This window comes from Hemitrygon akajei, chromosome 5 (genome assembly GCF_048418815.1).
Source record: "Hemitrygon akajei chromosome 5, sHemAka1.3, whole genome shotgun sequence".
In the NCBI taxonomy this organism is placed as follows: Eukaryota; Metazoa; Chordata; class Chondrichthyes; order Myliobatiformes; family Dasyatidae; genus Hemitrygon; species Hemitrygon akajei.
This window is the reverse complement of record NC_133128.1, coordinates 134,183,453-134,199,862: the sequence shown is the minus strand read 5'-3', so window position 1 is coordinate 134,199,862 and position 16,410 is coordinate 134,183,453. Positions and strand designations below refer to the sequence as shown.

At 41.3% G+C, this 16,410-nt stretch overlaps 1 protein-coding gene across 3 annotated transcripts in view; it reads left to right on the top strand.

Moving 5' to 3' along the window:
- LOC140728185 (partitioning defective 3 homolog B-like) overlaps positions 1-16,410 on the top strand; it is a 1,189,360-nt gene that overhangs the window by 96,894 nt on the left and 1,076,056 nt on the right. The gene's annotated exons all lie outside the window — the stretch shown is intronic.

The following is a 16,410-nucleotide window of genomic DNA, read 5'->3' as shown; positions in this document are numbered from 1 at the left end:
TAGCATAGTGCCCCAGCAAAAAAAAAACAGTTGATACCAATTTGTTGTGTATGTGGCCTCGCTACACAACAAGCTATTAATAAAAACGCCGGAGACGGGAACTAAGTTTCATGGTTCTTTACTGGTAGAGTCCGAACTTGACACACATTCAGATCAATACGTGCCTAATAGCGCATGCAATGACGTGTTACTGAAACATGAAGTAGTCCCTTATTATACTGTAGGCTATACAGTGCACTCCTCCCTGTCTCTAGCATTTTTATTAATAGCATTGTTATGTAGCGAGGCCACATACACAACACTGTCCTTACCCTGTCTAGTAAGAATGTGACTCCAGTCACATCATTGTGGTTAACTCTTACCTATCTTTTGGTTCAGGAGCAATCTAGTAGCATTGTCAATGTTAACCACTCCAATGAAGGAATTTTTTAAAAACTTAAGGATTTCTGCTTTATCTTGTGTTGTAGGTAAGCTATAGTAGGTACTGGGGGGGGTGGGTGATGAACAACAATTCTCACCAGAAAGAGTTGAAATTGGTGTCACTGGAAGCGCTACTACAGTTTGAGTGGCATCACTTCAATTAACTTAAAAGAGATAGCAATAATTTTTTCCCTCATTCATTCACTCTACTCTGTCATAGAGTGTGAAAATAGCAAGAGTGAGGAAACACTGCCAGGCAGAGAAAGTGGGACAAGTAGGAAGAGCTATTTGCAAGGGTTATGCAAACCGGTTGAACATTTCTTACCACTTCCTATCAGGTTGGGTGATGGTTATTATTTGACTTCATGCTCTGAATATTCAAATCTCCCTGAGGACAAATCCTTTTCATTCTCCACTGCTGATCGAAAAATGGTACTTTTGCTCGAACATTCTGAAGCTTCTCAGCCGTATCAAGCAGGCTTGCTTCTAATACCAATCAAATTAAATTATTTCACTTGTTTTCAAAGCATTTAATTCATCGAGTAAGTTACTATCTTGTGCCCATTTTCACCGCTGATTTGTAGCATATCTTGGTCTGTTGTCTAGGCCAGTGTTTATTGCCCACCCGTAGTTGCCCTTGGAGAGATGACGGTAGCCACTTTTGAAATGCAGCCTTTGCAGTGAGTATACAATACAATGATGTTGGATAGATAGTTCTAGTGTTTAGATGTGCTGACAGTAAAAAGGGTTTCCAAATCTTGATGTTCTCTGACTTGGAGGAGTAGTGATCCATGCACCTTTGAGAGGTTCTCCCCAGAGAAGCTCTGGTGAGTTCTTGCACTGCATTCACTCTGTAGTTGGAACAAATTGCAGCCACAATATGCTGGTGATGGATGCATGATTGTCTAGGATGGTAGATTGGGTATCTGCTTTGTTCTGGATGATGTTAGATGTCTTTTTTTTCTCTCCCTCGCTTAGCCCTTAACTCAGCAGTGGAGTTATCGGGGCACCGTCATGACGGTGTTTCCATAGCAAGCTATTCTTGCTTTTACGAGGCCGAGTTGCTAGCTCAACGCTCAACCCAACTTGGATTCGAACTTGGGAACCTTCGCTCCGGAGTCCGGCGCTGATATTATTGCACCACCAAGCAGGACTAAACGTCTTTTAAGTTATGAATAAACTCTTCTTGTGCTTCTCGCTGGGCACAACTCTGCCATCTTCATTCAGGGGTGGCAGAGTTTGTCATTGAAACATCAGTTATAATTATATCTATACTCAGCTGGAAGCCCGAGAGGAGGTTATTCGTCGGATACACCAGGAAAACACTGGATCCTTTTTCGCTTTTGAGTTGTTAAGCTGTAGTATGCCACAAAAAAATTAAATATTTCACTCATCTCTTAGCAGGTGGTATTTGAGGGAAAGATTTTGGGTAGTCAAGATGTGAATAACTTGCTGCAGAATACCAACATTTGATCTTCAGTTTCAGGCACATCGTTTATATGACTAGTTCTGCCCAGTTTCAGGTTATTGCAAAGCTGTAAGATGACGTTGATGGGAATTCTGTGTGTATGTGTATATATGTATGTGTGTGTGTATATATATTCTAATATTCAAATGACATTCTGCTTAATAAATGCAGTTTTTATTTTTAAAAAATCCCAGCTCATTCTCTGCTTTTGATTATAAATGAACTCCATATTGTTCGGTTTATCTCTTGTAATCATTTTTTGTTCCTCTTCTTGTTGGGGAAGAGGAGAGTCTGTTCCCAGTTGACTGATTCTGTTGATACTGTAAATGTCTGGTGGTGTAAAGAGTCACATTTTTGAGGCTAATTTGTTTGACTCCAGTCAGAACTAGGAAAGGGTGGAGAGGAAGGTGGGAGTACAGAATTGGCAGGAATGCTGTTCTTTACTGCTGCTCAGTTGCATCCTCCACATTGCGAAAGTACGTGGCCTTAATTAGAGTTACAGAGTCTTCTGTACAGATAAATGGCATATGGCCTACTTCGTCTTTGCCGGCATTTAGGAAACATTCAAGCTTCCTCCCATTCTATTTATTTTAATCCTTTTCAATGTAATCTTCCATTGCCTTATGAATCTGTCAGATTTTCCTTTAATGCACCTGTGTCCTTATCTGCCTTCTTGTGGTACATTGTAATTAATATTTTCCTGCGCCATTTGGGACCGTCTCCTAACAGAAAATATTTTTCCTGAATTGTCATTATTTTTGTGATTCCCTCGCTTTGATCTTTTCAAATTAGAAACACCTGCTTCATATCTACCTTGTCTTATTAAATCTCTCTTACTTTCAAAAAGACCATTAGACATGGAAGCAGAATTAGGCCATTTGGCCCATTGAGTCTGCTCCACCATTCAATCAGGGCTGATTTTTTCCCCCTCTCAACCCCAATCCCTGACCTTCTCCCCATAATCTTTGATGCTATGCCAAATAAGAACCAATCAATCTCTGCCTTAAATACACCCAATGCCCTGGCCTCCACAGCTGCCTGTGATGACACATTCCACAAATTCACCACTCTCTGGCTAAAGAAGTTTCTCTGCACCTCTGTTTTAACTGGACACCCCTCAGTCCTGAGGCTGTGCCCTCTTGTCCTAGATTTAGATTCCCCCACCATGGAAAACATCCTTTCTACATCTACTCTGTCTAGGCCTTTCAACATTTGAAAGGTTTCAGTGAGATCCCCCCTCATTCTTCTAAATTTCAGTGACTACAGACCCAGAGCCATCAAATGTTTCTTGAATGATAACCCTTTCATTCCTGGAATTATCCTTCTGAACTGCCTCTGGATCCTCTCCAATGCTAACACATCTTTTCATAGATGAGGATCCCAAAACTGTTCACAGTACTCCAGGTGATGCCTCACCAGTTCCTTAGAAAGCCTCAGCTTCACATCTCTGCTCTTGTATTCAAGACCTCTTGAAATGAATGCTGATATTACATTTGCATTCCTCGTCACCAACTCAGCCCGCAAGTTAACCTTTAGGATGTTCCGCCCAAGAATTCCCAAGTCCCTTTGCATCTCAGATTTTTGGATTTTCTCCCTATTTCGAAAATCGTCTGCATAGTTATTTCTACTACCAAAGTGCATGACCATGCATTTTCCAACATTGTACTTCATTTGCCACTCTCTTGCCCATTCTCCTAATTTGTCTAAGTCCTTCTGCAGCCTCCCTGTTTCCTCAACACTACCTGCCCCTCCACCAATCTTTTTATCATCTGAAAACTTGGCAACAAAGTCATCTATTACATCATCTAAGTCATTGACGTACAGCATAGAAAGAACTAGTCCCAACACCGACCCCTGCAGAGTACCACAAGTCACTGGCAGCCAACCAGAGAAGGATTCTTTTATTCCCAATTGCTGCCTCCTATGAATCAGTTTGCTGAGGCAATAAATAGTCATATCCTTATTGAAAGAGGTATTTCTTACAATACACTGGACAACAAATTTTTTCAAAAGTGTTGCTTCCTCAGAATTTTTTTAATTTATGATAGACTGCTTGAAGATGAACAGAAATATAATTTCAGAATACTTGTATCAAGTAAGAATTTGGAGAAACAACAAATTAACTTTTATTGAATATGATGTGTTTAATTGCATAATGGTGCTGATGCTTTGTGATTGTTCAACGTAGTTAAAAATATTTTGTTAATGATTTTCATTTGTCCTCAGTGTCTGAGGCTTCTCGCTTAAGTGTCCAACAATAATTCGCCAGCATTGATGGATTCCAATTGTCCTGGTATCTTTTCTCCATGACTGCAATGTCCTGGTGAAAACTTTCACCATGCTCGTCACTAACAGCACCAAGATTTGCAGGGAAGAAGTCTAAATGGGAATGTAGAAAATGAATCTTTAGTGACATGTTGCATTTCATGGTTTTATATGCTTGAAGCATGCTTTCAACCAGCTGCATGTAGTTTGGTGCTCTGCAGATGCTAAGAAAAATTTCAACAACTTCCGTGAATGCGTTCCATGTGATTTTCTCCGGCCCCACTAGAAATTCTTCAGATTGCCTGTCATTGATGACCTGTTTGATTTGTGGACCAACAAAAATGCTTTCTTTAACCTTGGCATCAGTTATTCTGGGAAGCATGTCTCAAATATCAAAATCCTCCATAGATATTTTTGTGCCTGGTGATAGCAAATTCCATCCTTATAGTCCTGAACCCAATAGTTATTATTAAAACCTGTCCTGCCATGCAGCAGCCGTGCCACCTATGCATGCCTGGACAAGATAGGAAACTTTCCAGCTTACATTGTAGGCAACATTTTAATTGACTTGAATTATGAATTGAAAAAATAAATGTAAGTTTATTTTTAAAAAAATGGTGTGTGATTGGGAAATTTCATGGAGATTTTCATGATCAGTAGCCCAAAATTCAGAAGATACACCTAAAGGTATTCAGGAAGTGAAATCTTTGTTGTCCAGTGATATTTATTGGTCCTTCAGCTAACTTTATTTTTCTCCAAGTCACAGGTACCAAACTGCAGATTGTAATCAGGTTCATCAAACAAATTGCTGGAGAGACACAAGAAATAGGAGCAGGAAGGAGGCCAACTAGCCCTTCAAGTCTGCTCTGCCATTCAGTAAGATAATGGCTGACCTGTCCATGGACTCAGCGCCACCTACCTGCCTTTTCCTGTAAGCCTTAGCTCCCCTACTATGCAAAAATCTATGTGTGAGGTAGCCTTTGTTGCTTCCTTTGGCAGAGAATTCCACAGATTCACTACTTGCTGGAAAAGCAGTTCTTCCTCATCTTCATCCTAAACCTACTCCTCCAAATCTTGAGGTAATGTCCCCTAATTCTAGTCTCACCTACCAGTGGAAACAACTTTCCTGCCTATCTTATCTATTCCTTTCATAATTTTGTGTATTTTTATAAGATTATCTGAATTCCGGCAAATATAATCCCTGGTGACACGATCACTCCTCTGGATTCCACCTGGTGAACCTCCTGAGCAACATCTCCAAATCTTTCTCAAGCAGGGAGACCAGAACTCCAAGCAGTACGCAAGGTGTAGCACCATCTGTAACCTTTACAATTGCAGCATAACTCCTTGCTCTTGAATTCAATCCCTCTGGCAACGAAGGCCAACATTTCATTTGCCATCATGTTAGCCTTTTGCACCTGCAAACAGACCTTTTGCAATTCATGCTCCAACACCCCTAAGTTTCTCTGTACTCTTACGTCAGCTAAACAATAATCTGATTTTCTGTGTTTCCTTCCAATATGTTCTGAAGACTCGAATGCAGGTTTTCTACCTGAAATATTAACTATCCCTTTGCCTCTATGGATGCTGCCTGACCTGAGTACTTGAATCTGAGGGTTGTATATGGTTATAAATATGTACTTTGATAATAAAAATACTTCAAACTTTTCTGTTTGTTATATTCTTCAGATTTTCTTACAATTGTGATAAGTTTGCAGCCTTTTCACTACCTCTGTGTAGCACTAATAATGCTGAGTACAGACCAGTTAACAGAATTTAGGGGTATTTTCAAACCCAAGTCCTTAGGTCCGAACATGACTGCTCTTGACCAATGGAGTTGCTAAGTACCCTGCTGATATTCACTGCCTAGATGAAGAGGATATGCTGCACTACATGAATACATATCTTGAGATTTAAGATGCATTTCAAATTTGTTCAGTAGTTATGAAAGATGCTATACAAATAGATATTGGTGCTCTTGAGGCTCTAAGTATGACTAATTGATTGGCCACAGCACTGTCATGTAATTGAGCCAGTGGGAGTTTCTTTATGCTACTGAAATGAATAACACTTGAGTTCCTTGTTAAATGCACAGTTTTATCTGGATAAGGTCCCTGTTGCTAATAGGAATCTTTGAGGAGGTGGGAGTTTGGAAGCTGGAGCCGCATGGTTTTCAGTTCAATTTGTGAATGAAAACCCAGCTCTACAATTTGTCCTATTTTCAACTTAAGCTCCACTTGCTAAACTTCACTTCTTCACCAAGCACAAGGTCAGCCTCTGTGCTAGAGTAAGGCAGCACAGAAACAGGACCTTCGGCCATCTGGTCCGTGCTGACCAATATTCTCATCAAAGCTAGTCCCAATTGCTCATATTTGGCCCATATCCTTCTCAGCCTTTCCTATCCTGTTGAATTTGTTAATGTAACTGCCTCTACTGGCAGTTTATTCTACATTCTGACCACCCTCTGGTTACTCCTCAGGTTCCTATTAAACCTCGTCCCTTTCACCTTAAGTATATGCCCTCTAATTCTTGATTCCTCAATCCTGGACAATAGTGCCTGTATTTAGCTTAGTGCACCTATTGGTTTAAAACATTCCCCGTCACAGAAGAACACTCCTCATTCTTCAACACTCCAACAAATTAAGTCCTAGCCAGCTCACTGTCTCTCTATAACTCAGTCCCTTGAGCTCTAATGATATCTTTGTAGTTTTCTGTACTTTTTCCAGCTAAGTGGCATCTTTCCTAAAGCAGGGTGATCAAAACTGAACACAGTATTCCAAATGTGGCCTCACCGGCAAGCTTTCTTTGTCGCCCTGTCTACCGTGATGCCATTTTCAAGGAACTGTGTACTTGTACTCCCAGCTCCCTCTTATCTGAATTAAGCTCCATTTGCTATTCCTTTGCCAATTTACCCAGATGATAAAATCCCTTTATAATTTTTGATAGCCATCTTCACTGTGTATGACATCACAATCCAAATTATTGATACAGACAACATATAACAATGGGCCTAACACTGACCCCTGAGGCACACCACTCGTCATGGGCCTCCAGTCTGACAAATAGCCTTTCACCATCAACCTATGCTTCCTATTATCAAACCAATTATGCATCCAGTTAGCCAGCTCTTCCTGGATCCTGTGCGATCTAACTTTCCGTAGTAACCTACCATGTAGATCCATTTTTTTTAAAATTGCTGAAGTCCATGTAAATTATGTGTACTGCCTTACTTTCATCTACCATCTTGGCTACTTCACAAAGCTCAATCAAATTTTTGAGACATGACCTCTTATTACAAAGCCATGCTGATTATCACTCAGGGTCTTCGGGGTCTCTCCAGTAACATTTACCACAGACCTTCTTCAGCTTATTTGTCTATGCATGCCATTTTTTTTGCTTCCGTCTTATTTAAAAACACAACATCAGCCACCCTCCTGTCATCTGTACCTCACCTATGCCTAATGATGACATAACAAACAATTTGAGCCCCCACCCTCACCAACTCTGTACTAGTGCAAGTGGACACATTGTCACTTCTCACTGGATTATGCTTTTAAACTCACTCCACACGTTTCTTTGTTAAAATGCCATTTAGAAACTCAAGCAGTACATTCAATTACAGTCCGTTTTAATCCTTGTCTTCCAGACGCTGCAAAGTCACTGAAACATTTTCAAATGATTTGTGTGCATGTGTGTTTGTGGGCACTCACCTGTACCTGTCAGTGGATTTAGTAGGACATTCAACTGTAACCCGTGGTCTGAATCTACCTGTACAAATCACATAGCTTTTAAGTGCTGTATCGTATAAGGGAATTTCCACCTATTCCCTCTGCAGTAATTGGTAAAGCAGAAGGCTGGTTAAAATTTGTCACCTAAAGAAGTAGAACTCCGGAACCTACTTACTCACACTGTTCAAGAGAACTGATGGGAAAATAATTGCCTAAATTAATGGCTTAATGGCAATTAAATTCTTTACAGCAATCAAAATCCTTTATGGCAATCAAATTGATTTCAACTGTATACAAAGGACACCTGCAGTTATAATTTCTGATCTAATTGTTTTGTGTTGTATTATTTTTCTTAAATTTTGCTTTAAGTTTTATTTGCTCTCTTGGGTAGAGGCATTGTTGTTGACTGCAGAGGAATTGACTCAGCATTGTAACTATCTACTGTGTACCTGGGATGGCTGACAGGGTAAAGAGGGAAGAGGAATCTTCCAGAAGTTATTTCTGGAATCTAAAGAGCATTAGATTATAGCTGCACAGTTTACAACCAGCAATAAAACAGTTGTTTTATTGGGCCTGGTATCTTCATATGGATGTTTTGGGCTGAATTTTACTGGCAGTGGGCCTCTGTTTAGAAGGGGACTGCCAACAGGAGGGATCTGGCATTGTGCTCACCAAGTGTCCAACATTAGTAGGCCCAGTACAGGTGTCCCCCTCCCCCTCCCACCTTTACAAAGGTAGAGCCTTCCTATGAAACCTTTCTTCAGCCGAAATGGCGTAAAACAAAGAACCATTAATTTATATGGGAAAAATTTTTGTAAAAGCAAAAATCCGCTTTGTAATGCGAAAACGGGTTACTAATGTAGGTCTTTTATAAAAGCAAAGTGGCGGAAAGCAAACATTCGTAAAGTGGGGGACACCTGTACTTGCTGGGATTCTACCATCACCACCCAGATCCTACCTCCGGTCAGACCAGCTATTAGAATTTGAATGTTCATTAATTTTAATAGGATTCTTGCTCAGAGATCAGGAAGCAAAGGATTATTTTTCTAAATTACCTTGTGTTAATTTAATTCTTCCTGAGACATTTTTTTCAAATATATTTTTATTGAAGGAATAACACAATACAGAATACATAATGGATTACATTTTCCTCCATTTTGCTTTTGTATCTTACCCCTAAACAAACCACCCCTTATCCACTCTCCCCGAACATGCCATGGCAGCTAATGTACTTAGAACACAACACTTCACAAATACAAGTACGGATATTTCATAGCCATACCCCCACACTCCTTCAAGATGAAGGCCCACACACATCCACAACATGTCAGATGATCCAGAATACACCCATATTACAATTCATCAACCACCCTGTGAGGTAAATCATATGCGAGTTAAAAGGGAGACAACTTCCCAAGTACGATCAAATGCCCTCAACTAGTAGGTAATTCCTACTAGTTGACTCCCAAAATATGACAAGAAAGATCCTTATTTCGAATAGAACTTTTTCACAGACCCCCTCAGAGTGAATTTAATCTTTTCTAATGGCAGATAAAACATTACGTCCTCTAACCAAGCAGCAGCAGCAGATGGGGGAGTGGCAGATTTCCAGACCAGCAAGACTCTCCTACGGGCGAAAAGCGATGTAAATGCAATCATATCCGACTGGTTTGCATTTAAACCCAAAACATCATCTGCCACACCAAATACAGCTATAACCGGGCAAGGTCTTGAGACTTTTCCTGAGAAAGTCTCTTCCTGAGACCTTTCTATTGGACCTTTAATTAACTGCCACATTTTCTCTTATTGTATAATGTTTCTTTTTTTAGGAACCCGAAATGCAAGTATACCTGTATGTGTCTGCTCTCCTCCTTTAAAGGCTTGGGTTTTAAAGAAACAAATTTCTTCAGAAATTGCCAGCATCATTTCTCAAACTGTCCTGTGTTTCCATGACCAAGGTCAGCTCACTCAGCAGACAACCACAATTATAGGATCATACAGTGATTGAAAAGTCCTTCTGCCCATCTAAGTCCGTGCTGAACCATTTAAACTGCCAACTCCCATCAACCTGCGTCAGAACCATTGTTCTCCATACCATACCATCCATGTACCTATCCAAACTTCTCTTAAACATTGAAATTGAGCTTGCATGTGCCACTTGCGCAGCTCCTTAAACACTCTCACGACCCTGAGTGAAGTTTTCCCTCATGTTCCCCTTAAACCTTTCACCTTTCACCCACAACCTGTGACCTGTAGTTGTAATCCCACCCAACCTCTGTGGGAAAAAGCCTGCTTGCATTTACCTTATCTTACCCCTCATAATTATGTATACCTCCATAAAATCTCTCAATATTCTGTATTCCAAGGAATAAAGTCCTAACCTATTTAGTCTTTCCATATACTGTAACTCAGGTCCTCCAGACCTAGCAATGTCCTTGTAAATTTTCTCTGTACTTCCAAACACCTTTCCCATAGGAAGGCGACCAAAACTACATGCAATACTCCAAATTAGGTCACATCAATGTCTTATACAACTTCAATATAACATTCCATCTCCTGTACTTAAAAGCTTTCTTTACGACACTATCTACCTGTGATGCTTCTTTCAATGGATTATGAACCTGTATTCCCAGATCCCTTTGTTCTATTGAACTCTTCGGTGCCCTACCATTTCCTGTGTAAGATCTACCCTGGTTGGTCCTACCAAAGTGCAATGCGTCACACTTGCCAGCATTAAATTCCATCTCCAATTTTGCAGCCATTTTTCCAACTGGTCCAGATTCCAATGCAAGCCATGATAGTCTTCCTTGCCGTCCACTACACCCCCAATCTTGGTGTCATCTGCAAATGTGGTGATCGAGTTAACCACATTATCATCCAGATCATTGATGTAGATGACAATCAAATTCGGACCCAGCACTCCCATTAGTCATAGGTCTCCAGTCAGAGAGGCAACCGTCTGCTGCTGCTCTCTGGCTTCTCCCACAAACCCTATGCTTGAGCCAATTTACTACCTCATCTTGAATACTGAGCAACTGAACCTACTTGACCAGCCTCCCATGTGGGACCTTGTCAAATGCTTTGCTAAAGTCCATGTAGATAGAGCATCCACTGTCATACCTTTATTAACTTTCCTTCTAACTTCCTCGAAAAACTCTTAGAAGCTTGTTCAGACACGACATACCATACACAAAGCCACACTGTCTATCCTTAATCAGTCCATATCTATCCAAATAGTCATATATCCTGTACCTTAGAATACCTTCCAATAACTACCGGTACTGATGTCAGGTTCACTAGCCTATAGCTTCCTGGTTTATATTTAGAGTAAAACAGTGGAACAACATTGCCTGCTTCCAATCCTCTGGCACTTCACCAGTCGCTAAGGATGATTTGAATATCTCTGCTCGGGCCCCGGCAATTTCTGCATTTGCCTCTTGCAGGGCCTGGGGGAACACCTTGTCAGGACCCGGGGATTTATTCACCCTAATTTGCCTCAAGCCAGGAAACACCCTCTCCTCTATAACCAGTATAGGGTCTTTGAAGTTGATGCCATTTTGCCTCACTTCTATAGACTCTGTGTCTGTCTCCTGAGGAAATACAGATACAAAAAATTCCTTTAAGATTTCCCTCCATCTCTGCAGGCTCTATACATGAATTACCATTCTGATCCAGAGAACCAATTATGTCTCTTGCCATCCTTTTGCTCTTAACGTGTGTAGAATCCCTGAGGATTCTCCTTCACCTTGTCTGCTAGAACAACTTTATGCCGTCTTTTAGACAATAGACAATAGGTGCAGGAGTTGGCCATTTGGCCCTTCTAGCCAGCACCGCCATTCACGGTGATCATGGCTGATCATACACAATCAGTACCCCGTTCCTGCCCTCTCCCCATATCCCTTGACCCCGCTATCTATAAGAGCTCTATCTAACTCTCTCTTGAATGCATCCAGAGACTTGGCCTCCACTGCCTTCTGGGGCAGAGCATTCCACATATCCACTACTCTCTGGGTGAAAAAGTTTTTCCGCATCTCAGTTCTAAATGGCCTCTTTTAGCCCTCCTGATTTCTTTCTTAAGTGTTCTCTTGTATTTCTTATACTCCATAAGCACCTCATTTGTTCCTACCTGCCAATACCTGCTATGCACCTCTTTTTTTCTCAACCAGGTCCTCAATATCTCTTGAAAACCAAGGTACCCTACACTGGTTATCTTTACCTTTTATTCTGACCAGCACATACAAGCTTTGGCCTTGCAAAATTTCACCTTTGAAAGCCTCCCACTTACCAAGTAGTCCTTTGCCAGAAAACAGCCTGTCCCAATCCATGATTGCCAGTTATTGGGGAAGCTTGCTCTCAATATTGCAGGAGTGTTCAGCAGATTGTCCAGTGACTCTCTGAACTGCACTATCGAAGCAGATGGAGTGGATGCACTCAGCCGACTCGTGCACAGTGGGTTGGTGCTAATTCGATGAACTGGGCCTTCTGTATTGCCCTGAGTGTAACTGGGAGGTGGAGGAATAGAGTAGGTGTTAATGAGCATTTCAAGGAATGTTTTGAGCTGGCAAGAACTCTGTGGGCTGAATGCCTCTCATGTTGCATGGAATTAGATGGGGTGAGTCTGATCTGCATCCTGGTTCTTCCGTCCTACCCCTTTGGTACTCAGGTACCCATCCACCTCCTCAATTTGCCACCTCACAGGAGACCAGCAGTGTTCCTGACACTCTACTCCCTCTCTAGTGCTCCAGTTTTGCCCACACCCCTCATATATTCTCCTTCACCATCTGAGATGCTCAGGAAGTTTTGAAGGCAGTTGCATTTTTGACTGAAGGTGCAGTCCAGTTCCCTGCCTTGCCTTCTGGGGGCGTGGCATGAGTCCTAGTTAATATCTGGGCTTCATTGCTTAGTCTGAGGCTGGGAGAGGGCCAGCAGGATTGAACCTCTGTACCCCATTTAATTAGGTGTTTGTTTGTAAAGGTTGCAGCTAGCAAATCAAAGTGGCCATCCTGGTCTCTTGCAGTATGTTTAATGGAGGCCAATACGGAAAATGAAATTAAGTCATAAATGTTCTTTGAAGAATATTTTGTACAGATGCTGTCTGACTTGCTGGGTTCCTCCTGCGCTTTGTTTGTTTCTCAAGATTTTCCCCATGTGCAATGTTGGTCATGTTTGAAGGAGAACTTCAGCCTTGAATAATGTAAGTTTTGTCTATCCCTTTAAACTTTGGCTCAGTGTTTTGTGACATGGCATTGTCCTATTGCAAAGGGATTTATCCATAGTGATGCTTTAAGAGCAGCACTGTAACTAGGGGATATGAGTCACTCTATTATTGCCGTGATTCACTCAGAAACTGGCACCCTAAAACATGCCAGAACATTTAAAATAAAGAAAGAGAGTCATCTATGTGGAAACTCATTTCCCTTTTGGAATGTTCAGAATCCCAGAAAAGTGTATGATGTGTTTTTCAGGAAATATAGCGTCCAATTTGTGCATAGCATAATTCCACAAATGGAAGTAAGGAGATCAGAAAATAATGTGCTGCTCTTTGGTATGCTTTACCAGCAAGTTGGGGAACAGTCATCCCTCAACCATTAATCCCTTGAACCTAAAGGGGATAACTCCACTCAACTTCACTTGCTCTATTACTGAACTGTTCCTACAACCTATGGACTCAATTTCAAGAGCTCTTCATGTTCTTGATATTTTCTGCTTGTTTATCTATCTATTTATCTCCCTCTTCCCCCCCCCCCCCCTTCCTCCTCCTCTTTGTATTTGCACAGTTTGTTGTCTTTTGCACACTGGTTGCCTGCCCCGTTGTTGTGGTCTTTCATTGATTCTATTATGGTTATTGTATTTATTGACAATGCCCGCAAGAAAATGACATATGTCGTCCAGCAGGTGTAGTCTTGTTACCAGCTCTCAAAGTGGACATGAAATTAAGTTCAAAGTTCAAGTAAGGTTATTATTAAAGTGCATATGTGTCACCATATACAACCCTGAGGTTCATTTCCTTGCAGGCATCCTCAATAAATCCAAAATAGAATAATAACCAGAATAGAATCAATGAAACAGGACACCAACTTGGGCGTCCAACCAGTGTGTAAAAGACACAAATAATGCAAATACAAAAAGAAAGAAATAATAACCATTATAAATAAATAAGCAATAGATATCGAGAACATGAGGTGAAGAGTCCTTGAAAGTGAGTCCATAGATTGTGGAAATATTACAATTTGTGGGGCGAGTGAAGTTATCCCCTTTGGTTCAGGAGCCTGACAGTTGAGGGGCAACAACTCAACCTGGTGGTGGCAGCCCTGGGGCTCCTGTAGTTTCTTCCTTATGGCAACAGTGATAAGAGAGCTTGACCTGGGTGGTGAAGTTGGGGGGGGGAAGGTTTCTCTGACGGATGCTGCTTTCCTATGACAACGCTCCTATGTCGATGTGCCCAGTGACGGGGAGGGTTTTACTTGTAATGGACTCTGCCATATTCACTACCTTTTGTAGGATTTTCTGTCAAGGGCAGTGGTGTTTCCATACCATGCTGTGACGCAGTCAGTCAATATACTTTTCACCACACATCTATAGTAGTTTTTGAGAACTTTAGATATATTTTCGCAGACTCCTAAAGAAGTAGAGGTGCTGCTGTGATTTCTTTGTATTTGCATTTACATACTGGGCCCAGGACAGGTCCTTCGAAATAAATAACACCATGGAATTTCAAGATGCTGACCCTCTCCACCTATGATCCTTCAATGATGACTGACTCATGGTCCTCTAGTTTCCTCCTCCTGAAGTCAATAATTCAGCTCCTTGGTCTTGTTATGGCATCACTTAGCCAGATTTTTATTCTCCCTCCTATATGATGATTCGTCACCACCTTTGATTTGGCCTACAGCCATAGTGTTGTCAGCAAACTTGAATGTGGCATTGGAGCTGTGCCTAGCCACGCAGTCGTAAGTGTAAGGTGAGTAGAACAGTGAGCCAAGCACATAGCCTTGTGGTGCATCTGTGCTGCTGGAGATTGAGGAGAACCTCTTGTAACTTGGTCACCAGATTTGAATGCCTCTGATCTGGAACTATGTCTCTTCCAGCTCCAGCGCAGTATTATAACTGACAGAAGGAAACTGCAATGTATGTGGAAGAAGTGAACTTCCAAGAGGTCAGAGACACATGCACAGGCTGGTGAAGCCTGTGCAATGAGGACATGTAAATTGTTTGTGTCTATAGCCAGGCACTGCTGGTAGGAAGTAGCTACAAGGATTTGAGAATATCCCTGAAAGCCTGCACTTTGAGGAAGCTTGCTGTGCAAGCATGTGCCTACTCTGCTTGCTTCTGTGGGTGAAAGGAAAGGCGAATATTGTTTTCTGTTCTTGAATGTGAAGTCTGAGTGACCTCCCTAAAGCAGGGTGAGCAAACACACCACCAGATGTACCAGAGGTCACCTGCAGTAGACTGAGGTGAGGAATCTGAGAGAAACTATGACATAACTCTGACTGAGCAAAACAATTAAGATCTATGGAGTCTGTAACCGATGTTGCAGGAACTCTCAGATCTTAAAAACAATACCCAAAAACAGATTGCTCGCAACTCAACCAGCATGGTTTCAGGTGAAATGGGGTTAATTAAAACTGGCTGTACTTACTTTTGCCTACAATGCAGTGGTTAGGGTGCTTTATGCTGAAAAATAAATGTGAGAGAAAGCAAAAATTCCACCAAGAATTTTGGATATTCCTGAGTGTGATAGGCACATTGAGAATGTGCAAAATTGTGGTTCATGATGAGGTTAGGGTCAGACAAATTTTAAACAGCAGGTTGTTATTTCTCAAGGAGTTATGTGAATGAATTTCTAGACCTCCTTTCAAACTCTCTTGATTTGTTTTAAAACCAAAGGCAAGATGAGTATCGCTTAGAAGTACGTTGGTTGAATAGCAGCTTACAAAAGTGTGTGCTTCTGTTAGTGGAATGGAACATCCAGTTTTATTAACTGTGAAGAGGACTATGATGACCCCAGTAGCTCTGATCATTTAATGGCTTGAATCTTTTGACGAGGCATTGCTGTAAAACTGACATGACGTGAAGCTCAAGTACTCAGTCTGTTTTCTGCAACAAAAGCTTTCTTGTTGGGAAAATTACTGCAGAATCTCTGCAGTGTAATCTCTGAAATAATCGAGGAAGTGAATAGAATGCAGGCCTGGCTCTCAGGGGGGCCCCATTGCTAATGGGTGGAAGTTGAATTTGCAGCTTTATAGAGCTGCGGTTGAATGCCATATTGAGTTCTGTGCTCTAGGCACCATCCCTTGCAGTGCAGATACACCTGCATGGTATCAGTGCTGAAGGGGTTAAAATAGGAAAGCAAGGATTACTTGTCTTTTTTCTGAGTATTGAGGATTTAGGAGTGACTTTAATTGAGATGTTTAAGATGGTTAAACGAGCCAATTAAAAGATTGTCAACAGAATAAGAATTAAGATTTATTTTCACTGTCTTATATGACATGAAATTTGTTGTATTTTGGTAGCAAAACAGTCCAAGAG